This window comes from Microtus oregoni, unplaced genomic scaffold (genome assembly GCF_018167655.1).
Source record: "Microtus oregoni isolate MIOR12 unplaced genomic scaffold, Mior012 000009F_ref0000495, whole genome shotgun sequence".
Taxonomy (NCBI): Eukaryota; Metazoa; Chordata; class Mammalia; order Rodentia; family Cricetidae; genus Microtus; species Microtus oregoni.
The window spans coordinates 25,081,522-25,096,210 of record NW_024543068.1 but is presented as its reverse complement, the minus strand read 5'-3'; the positions used below and the strand labels follow the sequence as shown (position 1 = coordinate 25,096,210).

Below are 14,689 nucleotides of genomic sequence, written 5' to 3'. Positions count from 1 at the left end.
GCCTCATCCAGCTCCAAGAATGTATTTCCCTTGAACCTTACTGTTTCGAGATGAAAAGGGGGAAATGAGGGGTGATAGTCCACCAGCAATTAGGTGAAGAGTTGTTGGAAATTTTAATTGTCAGTCTTCATTTCCTGAGGTATGAAATCTTAACTTTGCTGGTGAAGTGGGCATGTGAGTTGATCACAGCAGTACCACTGAAAGTTGAATAAACACATTTTTTTTAATGTAAAAAGACACCCAGATATTTGTCCTCCCCGCTCCTGTTAAATTTTCATGTTTGGTATTCATTGAACTTGACAACGACCCTGAAAACTTTTATGTATTAAAACCAAAATCTGCCAGAAGGGTCAGAATTCCATGCTATTTGAATATGCATTTAGGTGTCTGAAGATCGGGGCAACCCTTTAGGACACTGTTTGCTTTAAGGTCTTTAACATTTTTGTATTTTTAAAAGGAAACGTGTGGGGAGCGACGGTGGGGGGAGGGTTGCGGATTTTCAATTTTATGAACGCATAATTAACTAAAATTTTTAGACATGTATGCTGTCTTCGGAAGAGTTGAGAGCCACCAGAGCGGGAAGTCCCTTCAGGGATGAACAAAAGCATGGCTGTGCGATAGTACTATCTCCACAGCAGCAGGCTCGCGGACGCTGGGTTGTGGTGACTGTCTTCTATTAATTACACTGCACTTCCATTAGTGACAGCCGCCAGTTTTTCTGTCAGGTCAGCCGACTACGCTGTTCCCGGCTTTCTTCTTGGCTACTCGGTCTTGGTTAAAAAGGGGGAGAAGGAAAGAGAAAAGGAAGGTGAATTGAAGCGAGTGTGCTGCAAGGGGATTCCTCCCTTCCACGGCTGGCTTTGCTTGATCCCTGGCGACCGGGGAAATATTCGCTCGGTATTCAACCCAGAACCCCTGGAGTCCAGTGAATTAGTGGCTTTGAGTTGGGAAGGCAGAGAAAGGCTTTTATGGACCCTTCCCAGCTGGGGGCAGGAGAGCCCAGTAGACCAAAAGTGCCCAGTAGGTGTGCGCGAGCTCAGGACGCCCCGTGGCCCGCAGCCTACCCGCTAGTCCGCAGAACAGAGGTCAAGTCAAAGGGCACGGCCGCTGGGTGCCCCTCCCTCTCGGCCAAGCAGTTTGCTGCTAGGCTTCTGAACGACCACCGCGGGTACTGCTCGACTGAGGGGCGGGGAGGGGGCGGGTCTGAAGGGGCGGGGAGGGGCGGACACAGTGGGGAAGAGAGGCACCTTGGGAACTGTAGTTCTCACTAGCGAGGATGACAAGGCTATTTCGCCTCTCTCTGCAGGATGGAGACTACAACTCCCTGAATCCTAAGGGCCCAGCCAGGGCGTCCATGCGCAGTGGATGCCACATTGTATCCTATCAGACGAGGCGTGGGTGATGTCACCTGCGAGTTGGTAACCTACGAGCGGCTGTGAAGGGAACTGTTTAACCGGATCCCATTGTACCGGGAACGCAGAGCGGCCTTTTCAGCATGCAGCAGCTGCTCAGGTGAGGGGACGCTTCGGCTCGCCCGCCCTACTCATTCATTAGCGGCTACGCACCGTGGCGCGGGGTGGGCGTGCTGGTTCCTCGCGCTGTTGGCGGCGCTCCCTCGGGCTGCTTCCCGGAGCTCCCGGGCCAGTAGGTAAATATTAAACTCGTCCTTCAGGTTGGATCTGGGTGGGAACGGGACCGAGACTGCTACGGGCTGCCAAACTAGGCTTTGGAAAATGGCTGCAGCGCCGCACGGAGCGAGGCGAGCCTGAAGGAAGGCGTCCCCGAGGATGGGGTCCCTCCCTCCTTTCTTTCCTCGGCGCTCTGTGGCAGTGGAACCGGCTGGGTATAGCTCGCTTCCTGGCCGAGGGTTCCCCGGGACCAGGGCTGCAGGAGCTGCGGCAGCGGGTGGCGTTCCTGGGCCGCTGGCTCTGTAAGATCGTGGGCACTGCGGTGGCCGCGGGTCCCCGATCATCCCTGGCACCTTCGTGTCAAGCCATACTCTTTAAAGCGGAGGCAGTGACTGTAATCCAGGCAGTGCCCGTGCTTACTGTGTGCTCAGAGAAGAGGGAAGCCTGGCGTTGCGGAGGCCGCGAGCCGGCGGCTGGCTGCGGCCCGGGGAGATACGCCTCCCGGGGATCCGACCGGGTTCCCCGCGTCCTGCTTTGGAGGGCGCATCTCAGTCTTGGCTCTGCCGAATCGAGCCCTGCAAAGGACACCTGGGCGGGGGCTTAAACGCCCTCCTTAGAACCCTGGGGGTGACGGGGTGGCGGATAACCTAATGATAAGGTTCGCTGTGGGGGCAGGAGGCTGGATAATCGGGTTTATCCAACTGGTGCCCTAAACCAGCTGTTTGTGATCGGCTTGTCTCCTGACTGGAGAATAGAGCGAGGCGAGGCCCGGTCCGACAACTCTAAAGTCCTCTGGATTTTCTCTTCCTTTTCTCCATCAGCTTCATTCGTTCGTTTACTCACACACTCATCAAACCCTTCTGAGGTCTTTTGCACGTTGCTTACTGGCAAGGTTTGGGGCGTTGTGTCCCCTCCCCATAACATGTTTTACTGTGCTCAGGAATAGATTTTTTTTTTTGCTCTTCAGTCCCTGTCTCCCACCTTCAACCTCCATAGAGCATCCGTAGCAAATGCTGCCCGTGACCGTTTTGCCCCCATTGAATTGGTAGTTTCTTGAGATTCGAGCCGGACCTAGTGAATTGAAGCATAGTTTGCCTGCAAGACGAATCCGGTTGCCATGGTGACTTTTGCCTTCGGAATCTTAACAGCTCACACTGGTGTTTCAATTCGTTGTGGCTCTGCGGGCAGCTGGGAGGGCGTGGCCGGGGGTGTGGTCAAATGTTTGCCCTAGGCCCAGCTGCTCCTTCTTCCTCACCCTCTGGCATCTCAGGGACACCCCCCTATTCTCTCCTACATAGCTTGGACACCGTTCTTGGACTCCTTTTCCTCCCTCCTGCCGATACACCATCTCAAAAGGGATTGTCTGGGGCTTTTGTCTTAGGGCAAACTAAATTTGGAAGATGTCTTTCCTCCATCAAACGAACTGTGTCTTTCCGCCATTATCACAGTTAATAGTGTTGGAGGTAGTTTTCCTAACAAGGTCACTCTGTCCAGGCCTGCTGGTCAGAAACTAGCCCGAGGTGCCGTTACCTGAAAATGACAGGACAATTAATAACTCAAGTTGAAGTGTGGGAACACAGTTGTCACAATAATTTTCATAAAATCTAAATGCCAGCTGCTGAAGGTCTTTAAAAGTGAAGCTCTGGATGCTGAAGCTAGGAGCCCTAAGTCCTGTGCCAGCTCTCTGTGTGCTACCCTGCCATGGGTTAACCTATTACCCCTGGGGGCACCTGTCCTCTCATTGATAGTGTGGACAGGCGAGTTCAAAGAATTCCTAACTTTGATTCTAAGTTTAAATAAAGCCTTGCAATTCTGAAAATGACCCCTCCTCCAAATAACACAAGGTGTAAACCTGGCTCTGACATTGTAGCATTGTTTGTGTTGCTGACCCCAAAACCAAGATCCTTGGGGTACTGTTAAAAACGGACAAGGCGGTTATTTTTAAATAAAGTACTACTTTTAAATTTATGATATACTTGATACTACTATTATCTTAAGCATCTGGACTTTTATGTACATCGTCACAATTAGTTGTATAGATTTTGTGGTTTGCGACTCTTGATGAAGGCAATTAAATTCTAAGATGTTTGTTTCCCATCACCTGTTTGCTCCTTATTCCAAGTGAATTATCTCTCAGAAATGGGGGATGGTGTATACAGGAGTGTCTATGCAAGTGCATTCATGTGCGGGTTAATGTATGGGCTGTTGTACCACGTGGTTAACATTCAACACCTTGTCTTAAGTAGGTGGTTACATCCCTGTGAGAAGGCACCAGCAGAGGTTATCGGTCATTTATTTATTATGTATATATGCATGTGTTTTTATATTTGTCCTAGGAATTATCATAATGGGAAAATGCCCTTCATTTATTAGCATATTCATCTTTGCTTCTCTGTGCTAAGCTTTTTGAAGGCAGGACCTTTGTTTTCTCAGTCTTTCCAGAATGTGGAATAAGCATTTGTTAAATGAATATTAAGGAGGATTGGAAATCCAGGGTCTGTATTCTGTTTCCTGATAGTTATATAACTTGTTGTAATAATTCCCCTGCTGTTTTTTGTCAATATATCTTGCTGCAGTTCTTTTCCATGAGTGTAAAGATGATATATTTTGTTATTTTATAATTGCTTTTGGAATACATTCACCTACATAGGCTATTGTTTTTCTTGCTATAATTTCTTTGTACCCTAAACTAGATACTTTTATTAGTTGTACTCTCCTTGGCCCAGATAATTTTTCCCAGAAGGTGTATGGCGGGAAGCTGAGGAGAAAACCGAAGGCAAAGATAGCTAGAAGCTTTTGTCAGTTCACCAGCGGCTCCTGGAGTTGCTGGGAGACAGCAGTCTTTTGCCATCTGGGGCAGAGTTGTTCTAGAAGCAGGGTCTGTTCCAGGCCCTTCCGAGGAGAGGACATCTGTCTGGTATCGGGAAAGGTGTTGTGATGCAGGGGCAAATCCTGTGGTCTGGAGTGTGCACCATCTTGAGCAGGGGAATAGAGCGCATGGTGTTTTAGTCACATCCCTGAGTGGAATGTGAATCCCATCTCTCTGTCCTTGGCAGATAGTTCTGAGTGTTGAGAATGTGCTTGTGGATGGTTTGATTTGAGCTACTTCGTTTAAAAAGCTGCCTTTAGTCTTGGGACAAACAGGTGTTTAAAAACAAAACACAGTTAAGACTGAAACAGTTTCACGTTGTAAATATTTAGAGTATAGCTTTGGCTTGAGACTCTTAGGTTCTTCTGTGAAAACACTTCAAACTTATAGCAACATCAGAGGGAACAAGTCTTTCCCACAAAGTTCAGTACCACTGAGAGTTTCACAGGTGTTTGGTTCAGAAAATGATCCACAGAGCTTGTCACTGGGGTGGGAATCTTTCCTAGCAACCTATAGTTTTGTGCTTCCAAGTCTTAAGTCTCTATTCTCATAATTCAGGAAACAAACCAAAACAAAACCTTGCCAGTTTTGGTTGCCAAACTTATTTTCTCTACAGGACACTTCAGTTGAAATGAAAGTGACCCCGCTCCCTACCCCCCTTTGGCCAAGGATGATAATGGCTCTCACTTGTTCTGGTGCTAACTCGGCAATGCAAGAAAGCTTCCCAGTTAGTATCTAAGTTAAACATTCACAGCATCCTTTTTTAGGCACTCAAAGGATTGCACAGGTAGCATTTCAGCGGTCCTTCGTTTCTGTTTGAGACTTGTGAGTAAGTCTGTTGGCAGACCGGCTAGGGCAGGCTGAGATGAGACAGCTCTATCGATTTTGAAGTTACCTAGTGAGTGCACTGTCTTCTGTGTATATTGCTGCAGAGACCCTGTCCTCAGCTCATTAGCATCCCCATTGAAAGCAGGACAGATGAAGATGAGATGGCAGCTGATCTCAGTGACCTATATTCCATCTTGCAGACAGCAAAGAAAGATATTATCTCCTTTTTTGTTTCTGGGATCCTTCCCACTGTCTCAGGAGCAGAGAACAGAGCATCAACAAGGGAGTTTGCTTTCATAGTCTAAGAATGGATTGAGTTTGTTGAATTCTCAGAGCATAGCAACAAGGGTCCTGTGTCCACCCCCTCACCTGTGTCCCCAGTTTTTGATACAAGGTCTCATGTATCCCAGGCTGTCCTTAAATTTCTACAGTGGAGGGCAGGCTTGAGATTTTGATTCTCTTGCCTGTCTCCTAAATGCTTTGCTAGAGGCCTGTGCTTCTCCAGTTGGTTTATACCTCGTTTACCGGGTCTGAACAAGGCCTTTCTGCATGCCTGAGAGGCACCCTGTCAGCTGAGCTACAACATTCAATGCCACATTTAGTATTTGAATGATAAAGCTTTTGAGCTTCCTTTTTTGCTATATTTCATAAAACATGTATATTTCATGTAGACAGAGTATCTGAAAAAGGACATATTTTTATATAATATATTTAAATATTTTTTTGGAGATTGTCCAGTTTTAGACCCTATTTGTGAGAATAATTTTTCACTGGCTTGAGTTCTTCATCTGGGAACAGGCTTTTCACCTAGTAAAGGGCAACAGAGGCCTACTTTAATATCTCTGTTTCCTTCCCTTTTAAGGTAAGCTTTGAAAGCTCTTTTAACAAAAAATAATAAAAACTTGAGCAGTAGTTAAGCATGCAATCTGATATTTAACATCCTTAGGCATTAAAATAACCCTTTCCCGCTCCCCTTGCCTCAAAAGAGAGACTCATTATAATGTAGCAAATTCAGAGCCAAGTAAACAGCTGTAGTTCTTAAACCACAGCTACCACTGTGAATTAAATGTGGAAAACTAGGGAAGTGTGTTTCACTTCCAGTGTAGTTGGTGTGACTTCCTGACGTTCTCTCTTGGCATCGAACTCAGTATTGTGCAACACTGACGATATTTGATGTAGACAATTCACTACAGGAGAAACTTGGCAATTTAGGGGAGTAATGGGGAAGCTGTGCTGTAATGCAGAGATTGCCAGGAAGAGAAAATGCAAGCACGAAGCCTGTTTGCCATTAGGCTACTGAAACATAATACTCCTTTGCCAGACTTGGGAAGCTCCCCCCGCTCCATCCATCTTGCTGTATTTCTTAAGTTTGTCATTCACCTTTAGCAAGAACCTGAGCTCATTCCTTCTATAAACTGCTCTAGGTTTGGCCTTGAAAGTTACTTGTATTCCTGCCAGGCATATAATTAGGGTCACCTATTAAGCTGGTGTTTGTCCCTTTCCCTTCAGAAGAAAATACTTGCAGTGCAGATGGCAGCACCGCCTGTCTGATGGGCGCTTGGAATTTAAACTTCCAAACGTAGATTGCCCAGGTCTTCGCTTTGAGCTTTGCTGGGAGGAAGCAGATGCCCATCTTTTATATTTTAAAAATGGGTTCTTATTAAAGTCTAGCTGTACGCGAGGCTTTTGTCGTTAGAGAGGTCAGGCTAGGTCTAGAATATAGTTAGATTCACCTTATTTTTGAGCTGTGCACCTGTAACTCTAGTCATGGGGTGTGTGTGTGTGTGTGTGTGTGTGTTCATACTTTTGGCTACAAAGGAGACTAAGACTACCCAGTACGTCACTGCCCTTCACAGCACAGCCATCACTGCAGGGCAAAAGGAAGTGTCATATTATAAAATGAACTGACAGCGTTTAGTTTCTACAGACCCTGTAAGCTAGAGGCAAGGGTTGCCAGTGGGTTGCCAAGGAATTATGTTAGTTGTCCTCTTGCACAAATTGGGTCAGAACTAGAGACGGCTCATTAAAAGTTTGCCAAGGGCCGCAGTCTGTAGTTTTCCTTTCCCAGGGAATGACAGGTATTAACAGTATGTTTTGGTGCCGCTTCTAGGATTTCCCTTCCCCCTGAATTTCCTGGGCCTGTAGAAGTTGCCCATCATACCCTGCTGTCCCGTAAAGCTCCTGCAGACCTGTACTAGAGAGGAACTGTGCTTAGTGGCATTTACCAGATGAGCTAGGCTGTCCCTGTGTGCCTAGACTTAGATACTTGTCCTGAAGCAGCTTGACACAGCTAAGCAGTGAAATGTTAGACACACTGCAGCTTTGCCATGGGAAGGGCCCTCCTGAATCCCGAGAACTTACTACAAACTGTCGTTGAGAAATATTTTTTAAAAGACTGGACCAGTGAGGTGGCTCAGTGGGTAAAGTGCCTGCTAGAAGCCTGAAGCCCTGAGTTCCATCCCTGGACACAGGGAAAGGAGGATATAGAGAATTCCATAAAAGAGTGATCTGTTCATGTTCAAGGCCAGCATTTAAACTTAAAAAAAAATAAGACATTGGATTAATGGCTATAATTAATTCAGTATTAGTGGCTTTTGATTCTGGATGATGGTGCCCCCTCCCCCAAATCGAACAATAACTTCTGTTTTATTCCCCATCCTGTTTTGTATGTGGCAATCTTATTTGTACCAGAGTGCTCCCCACATTGCTTAGCACTCAGTGGTAAGTGAACTAAACGTCAGGAAGGATGAAGAATAAATAATGCTTGAAATTGAAGCTGACGACTGAGGCTGACTGCAGCGTGTTCTTTGAGGATTAAATGGACAGGCCTGCTTTTATCCTTTTGTACTTTTAATACAATGAGTTTGTTTATGTGTGCCTGCATGTGTTGATGTGCACCACTTATGTATAGATGCCTCTGGAGTTCAGAGGGCGCCAGATCCCCTAGGACTGGAGTTACAGATGGTAGGGAACTGTCATGTGGGTGCTGGGTCCTCTGCAAGAGCAACAAGTGTTCTTAACTGCTGAGCCATCTCTACAGCCTTGATTTTTTTGTTTTTGAAATGAAGAATAAAGACTAGACTCAACTAGAAAGACTCTGTGACCCAGTTAAGGCTTCAGATTCTGAGTAGGTAACACTTGTGACCATAGAACTCCAGGTCTGTGGAACTGCTTTGCCTGTGACACTTTCTGTCAAGGGCTGAGTGAAAATTAAAACCAAGCTATCTGTCTGTCTGTCTGTCTGTCTGTCATATATCTATGTCTGTACATATCCATCCATCCATCCATCCATCCATCCATCCAGTTTCCTTCTGGGCCACAACTGTCCTATTCTGAAGGACATGGGGCTGCCTTCACATGGCCATGCAGCCCAGAACAGAGAGCCGAGTGGCCTCTGGGAGCACAGCTCACATTGCAGCTCTCCCACTAGTGCCCAGGTTGTTTTTCTGCTGGAACAAGACGAGGGAAGTAGGTGGAGGGAGGACCAGGAGTTATTGGATTTCACTTATCTTATCACTGGTTTCCCTTTGGATTGCCTTTATTTACACTCTGTTCTTAGGCCAGGAATTCCTCTAACAGAGAGCAGCACGCACATTCTCAGGGATACGCTGCCTTCCTGGAGATGCACGCACTCAGGGACAGACATACCAGGGCTCCCAATAGAGAGTATGCAATGCGCATACTCAGGGATTGACCTATAGGGGCCATAGGAAACATAACTATAAGTGGGTTTAAATCTAGCATCTGTATATGGCTTATATTTGGCAGGAATTCAGCAGGAATGTTTGATACCTTGAATGGAATCTTTTTACCTTCCTTGTGCTTTGCTGTTGCACAGAGTAAAAAAAAAAAAATTGCCAGCTGGTGTGGCATTCAGAGTTGGGTGATCCCAGTGAATCCTTTACACTTCTTGGGCCTCCTTTTCCTCATTTGTACAACAGCATGTTCACATGGAACCCTCCTGGGAGGAAATTATACACTGTTAGGAATGGAGTGTCAGCAGAACAGTAATGACCTAATTTCTATGGCACTGTGTAATATTGGTTTAATAACATCTGTTGGGCTTGCCTGTTCAGTTTCCCATCCTGCCTTTTGCCCTGGGACATGGACCTGAGATCCTATCCTGTTCCATGCTGGACAGAGCCCACTCCTCTGGGGCGAATGCCAAGCTCTTAACCACAGGAAATTCCTTAGGCTATAAAGGATGAGGCTAGGCAGTGTCTTTGGGTGATAGTCCATTCTGTTTAAATTGGTACTCTCTTTAAGCGAGGGTAAGGCCAGCAGTGCTGCTGCCTGTGGACGTTTTAGCCAGAAGTGTTTTTCCACCTTCTGCAGGGGGTTGCTTCCTGTGTCCCAAGCTAGCTTGAGATGCCTATGTAGACAAATATGGCTTTGAGTTTCATCCTTTCTCTACCTCAGAAATCCTGGATTACTGAGGTATGCTACCTCTCCTGCTTGACACAGTGCTGGGGATCAACACAAGGCTTTGTGCATGCTAGACAAGCACTCTGTCAACGAGGCTGCATTCCCAGCCCAGCACGTTCCTTCTTCGGCACAGAAGGGCTTGAGCATCTATTCTCTGATCATCACAGATCTCACCATGCGCTTGTGTCTCTGCATGGCCATTTACCATATGGTGATATCTCTTTACTTCCTTGGCCTCCTCGATGATGTTAAACGTGTAACTATTTCAAAGTGTCTTTACATTGTTTATTGTGTGTGTGTGTGTTCTGGTTTGTCACCTGTTGCCCTGATAACCTTCATGACCAAAAACAACTTGGGAAAGAAAGGTTTTGTTTCATCTTCTAATTCCATGCCATACTGTGTCTTTGAGGGAAGTCAGGCAGGAACACTGGCGCAGAAACCATGGGGAGTGCTGCTTCCTGGTTTGCCCTCTCCTGCTAGTGCTCAGCCCGCTTTCTACCAAACCTAGACCACCTGGCTGGAGGAGCTGCTGCACATGGTGGGCTGGGCTGCCTACATCGCTTATCAACCAAGAAAATGCCCCCACAGACATGCTCACAAGCCAGTCTCATCGAGATTCGAGACTCTGATCCCCTAGTTAAGAGTCCCTCTCTAACTCTGGGCTGTGTCATGTTGACAGCTGAAGCTAACTGGAGAGGGATCTGGGGGAGAGAGGAGAGAATGAACTTGAATGCAAACTCCATCATGTGAATGTGTACACATGGCGGTCAGAGGCCAGTTTTTGAGAGTCAGCCCTCTTCTTCCATCGTGTGAGTCCTGGGGCCTGAAAGCAGGCCGTCAGTCTTAGTGGCAGGTAAAACTTGCTGAGCCATCTTGGCTGTGGAGCCATCTCACTGGCGCTGAGATGAGTTTCTTCAAAGGTTTATCCAGTAGTGTCTGGCAATGGTCCTGTCTTCTCTGATCCCTGTGTCTCAACCCAAGCACAGCTTAGACTGGCCTGGCTAATGCGGTTGAGGGGGAGGTCTGCTCTGTGCCCTGTTCAGCAGCACCTCTGCCATGTATCCAGCACTTGCCTATGGCACCCTTCTCCACTGTTGCAGCACAGCCCCAAATGTCTTCGGACATGGCCAGCCAAGTACCTCCTAGAGGATAAACTTGCTCTTGTGGAGCAAGAGTTGCCAGATTTTAGATGGTCCGAGAGCTTTCAACTTTGAAGCAGGCTTTCATGTTTAGGGATACATTGATTTCATTTGGGAATGGAACTGCCCCTGCTGGTTTTATTTATTTGTGCAGTTGGTTAAAGTCAAGTAAAGGTCAGCGGATTAGCCCCGTTGGGGTCATTTCTCCATTCGTCCATGACCACAGCCTGGGAAACCAGCCACATTTTAAGGCTATGTCCTTAAGCACAACAGGGGACCCTGTGAGACACTGGTGCGGTGTCAGGGGAAGCCCACCAGAGCCAGTAAGTAAATGGCTTTGAAGCCCATGGCCCGGGTTTGTAGGTCAGTCACATTATCTCTGGGTAAGGAAGATAAGGCTTTGGGGAAAGGAGAAGCCAGTGCTGTCGTCATTGTCAAAGGCCAGTGTGCTTTAAAGAAGACTTTAGCCTTTAGCCACTGCCGCTCTTCGCAGGGTAGGAGGAGCCCTGGAAAGATTAACACAGTGTTGTTCATTTTATCATTTTCTTCCTCAGATGAGACTGTCCAGCTTGGGCTGTGGCACCTCCTAAACCTGTCATTCAGAGCACAAAGTGAAAATGCTGTCAGGTTTTTCATGAACTGACCCAAGATCCGCTCTTGAGCAGCTAAGGTGAAGATAATGTGTGAGGGGCAGGCTTTCCATTAAACAGTAAGCCAGGGCTTAGGGAGAAGGCTCGGTGGATGCTGGGCATGTCGGGCAAGCCTGGGGATCTGAGTCTGAATATCTATACCCACCTAACACGGCAGACACAGTGTTGTCACCTGTCATCACAGCTGGGGAAATGGAGACAGGTGCACTCTAGATGTAGTGAGAGACCTGCTCTTAAAATAATGAGGCGGAGGGCAAGTGACCTTGACCTCTGCCTTCACACACACACACACACCTACCCACGTGTACAGATATACATGCCCAGATGAATAAGTATGTATATAATACATACAAACCACACACAGAATCAAAAACAAGTCAACCATAGCTCCTTGTCGGGGCTAGGTGGGATTTTTGAGGTCTTCTGTACCCCTTCTCAAAGTCTACTGTGTCCGTTTTTTTAGTTTTCTACCTTGGCTAGGCATTGGAATTTCCCGCAGCTGATTTGAGAAAGAGGTGCATTGGGAGACTGACTCAGGACACCTAGGGTCCCAGCTCCAGGACAGTCACATTCACCCCAGGTGAAAATATGAGAAATAGGAGGATCTTGGGTTTGGGAAGTGCGGGTCTAGTGTGTGCCAGGCTATCTGTCTGTCTGGTTAAAAGTCTAACTTTAAGAGTTTCGCATTCATTTTGTATGAATGTTGTGAATTTTTTTTATTTAGAATTTTGCATATGTGAGGAAGGTTCTTTTTGTGGGTGGTGTGGTGCATATCGTGTGATATGCTGGACCCATTGCTTCTATTAAGCTTGGAGCTTTATGGTATCTTGGCAGATATAACCGAAAAACCTGTAAGTACATGGAAGTTATCTTTTCCCCAAGATGTTTCCCGGGGAGGATTCTGTACACTTTAATCCATTGTTATAGGAAAAGGTAACAGAAACCACCTGGTCACAAGTGCCTAACACTAAGCTTCTTTGAAATAAAACTGGGCAGGAGAGTAGTCAGGAGTGCACTTCCTCGCCTCTGTTCTAGAAGAGGCTCAGAAGTAATCTTGAAAGGTGCTAAGTAATTTTGCAGCTCACTCGGTCTCTGAGGGCTTCCTAGCTGACTCTGGCTCCACAGAGCAGGGCAATCTGGCTCTGCTTCCTGAGCTGGTGCCTTCCCATGAAAGAGCTTGTCTTTGTCTCCGGGTTCTAAGAACCAAGTGTATGTGTCGGGGAGCATTGATTGATTGTGTCTCTGTGTATGGGGGGCACATGCATGTGTGTGCCATGGTACACATTAGGAGTTAGTTAGTTCTTGCATATTGTGGCTCCCAGGGATCAAATTCAGGCTGTCAGGCTTGATGGAAAGCAATTTAACCCACTGAGCCATCTCCCTAGCCCTCAAGTGGCTTTTAAAAAGATCATTTTCAGATTCAGATTCCTAAGCAAGCATAGCAGAGACAAGAACACAATTAACTTTTAGGAATAATATGCATGATAATTTATGGGCCCCATTATAAACTGTAGAAGCCACACCTGAAAACGTCCTTCTCTCATGTAGAACATGTCTTTGGTGTTGGCTGTGGCTATTTCAGAATGTTCTTTTATGATCTTATTTTTGTAATACAGAAGTCTTACTCTACTTATTCAAACCTATGATTTCTAAAATAAACAGATGACCTTGTGCGGGAGGGCATTTCCTAAGTGGAAGGATCGTTTCCACTTTGAGAAGTCTCATGTTTTGCCTATTTGGAACCTTTCCAGCTCTCCTTTTTACTTATTTCTGCATTCACTTGCTTATTTTGTATGTATGTGTGTGGTTATGTGTCATGTGTGAAGGTCATAGGACAGCTTGCAGGAGTTGGTCCTCTCTTACACTATCAGTACCCTTACCTGCTGAACCATCTGTCTGGCCTACATTTCCATCATTTCGAAGGAATGGCCACGGCAATGTTTGTAGGCTGACTTCTTTTATAGGACTGCCAGCCTGCAAATACTGACATGGAGACTTCTTATTAATTCTGAAAGCTTGGCCTTAGCTTAGACTTGTCCCCACCTAGCTCTTATAACTTAATCAATCCATATTTTTAAATCTATGTTCTGCCACATGGCTTTTTTTTTTAACCTCTCTATGCTGTATGCTTGTTTTGGGCGTCTCCCATGAGCCTAGATTCACCCCTCTGACTTCCTCTCTCCGCCTGGGAATTCCACCTATCCTCTCCTGCCTAGCTATTGGCCATTCAGCTCTTTATTAACCCAGTCAGAGTGACAAATCTTCACAGTGTACAAAAGATTATCCCACCACAAATGTTTATAGGAGACTATAGTCTTTAATCTCAAATCAGGTTTTTCAGTGCTTTTTTATGCTTGCAGTTTTTCCACAATGGTGATTGAGACTTGCATGGCCAGGATTTTCTAAGGAGATTTCGAAGTTTGTTAGCATGACATGGTACTTGAAGGAAGAATGACAGCTAAAAAGAGCATGAGGCTTCTTCTGGAGGATGATGAGATGTTCTGAGAATAGTAATAGTTACATGATTTATTAGTACAGCAAAAACCACCGAGCTAGGACATTTCAGGGAATGCAAAGTCTATTACAGTGAAGGTCTTTAAAAGGCAAACTAGATTGAAGGGAGGAGGGAAGAGGCAGGGAGGGGAGCAGAGAAAAATGTAGAGCTCAATAAATATCAATTAAAAATGTATAAAAAAAGGCAAACTAGAAGCAGTCATGTGGGGAGAACCTTAGAGAGCTCAGAGGTACTACTTAACGTTGTAGTTGTTGAATGTATCTTAATTCCTCTAAGCAGATACATACCATGGAGACGAATAACTGGTAGCTTCTGAACATTTATCGATCATCTGAAATATGAAAGACTGCTAGGAAGACATTTTTGCTGTAGTGGGACCTGGTTTGTATCTTCTAGTCACTGTCTGTTTCTCACCCACTCAATGATGAAGTTGGGGATGTATTTACTTTAGTGACATTTGCTTTAAACTTGTTCCTTCTGAGAATTCTGCAAGATTTTTCCTCCGTGGAAATTTCACACTATAAAAACCATTCAAGTAGGAACTCTAACCCATAATGCTGTGTTTATCGATAAGATATATTTCATTTGTCAGAGATCATGAAGCTCAAGATTTCTTAAATTTGGATTCATGACCC

General features: G+C 46.0%; 1 protein-coding gene across 3 annotated transcripts in view; it reads left to right on the top strand.

The window, feature by feature from the left end:
* Positions 1 to 1,406: 1,406 nt before the first annotated feature.
* The window catches only part of Daam1 (dishevelled associated activator of morphogenesis 1), a 157,313-nt gene continuing 144,030 nt past the window's right edge, over positions 1,407 to 14,689 (top strand). For 2 of the 3 annotated variants that reach the window (XM_041658153.1, XM_041658151.1), the window contains exon 1: positions 1,407 to 1,512. The gene's annotated coding sequence lies outside the window, so the exon portion shown is untranslated. Of the gene's footprint in view, positions 1,649 to 14,689 lie in introns of all 3 variants that reach the window. The other variant, XM_041658152.1, reaches the window with a different exon arrangement.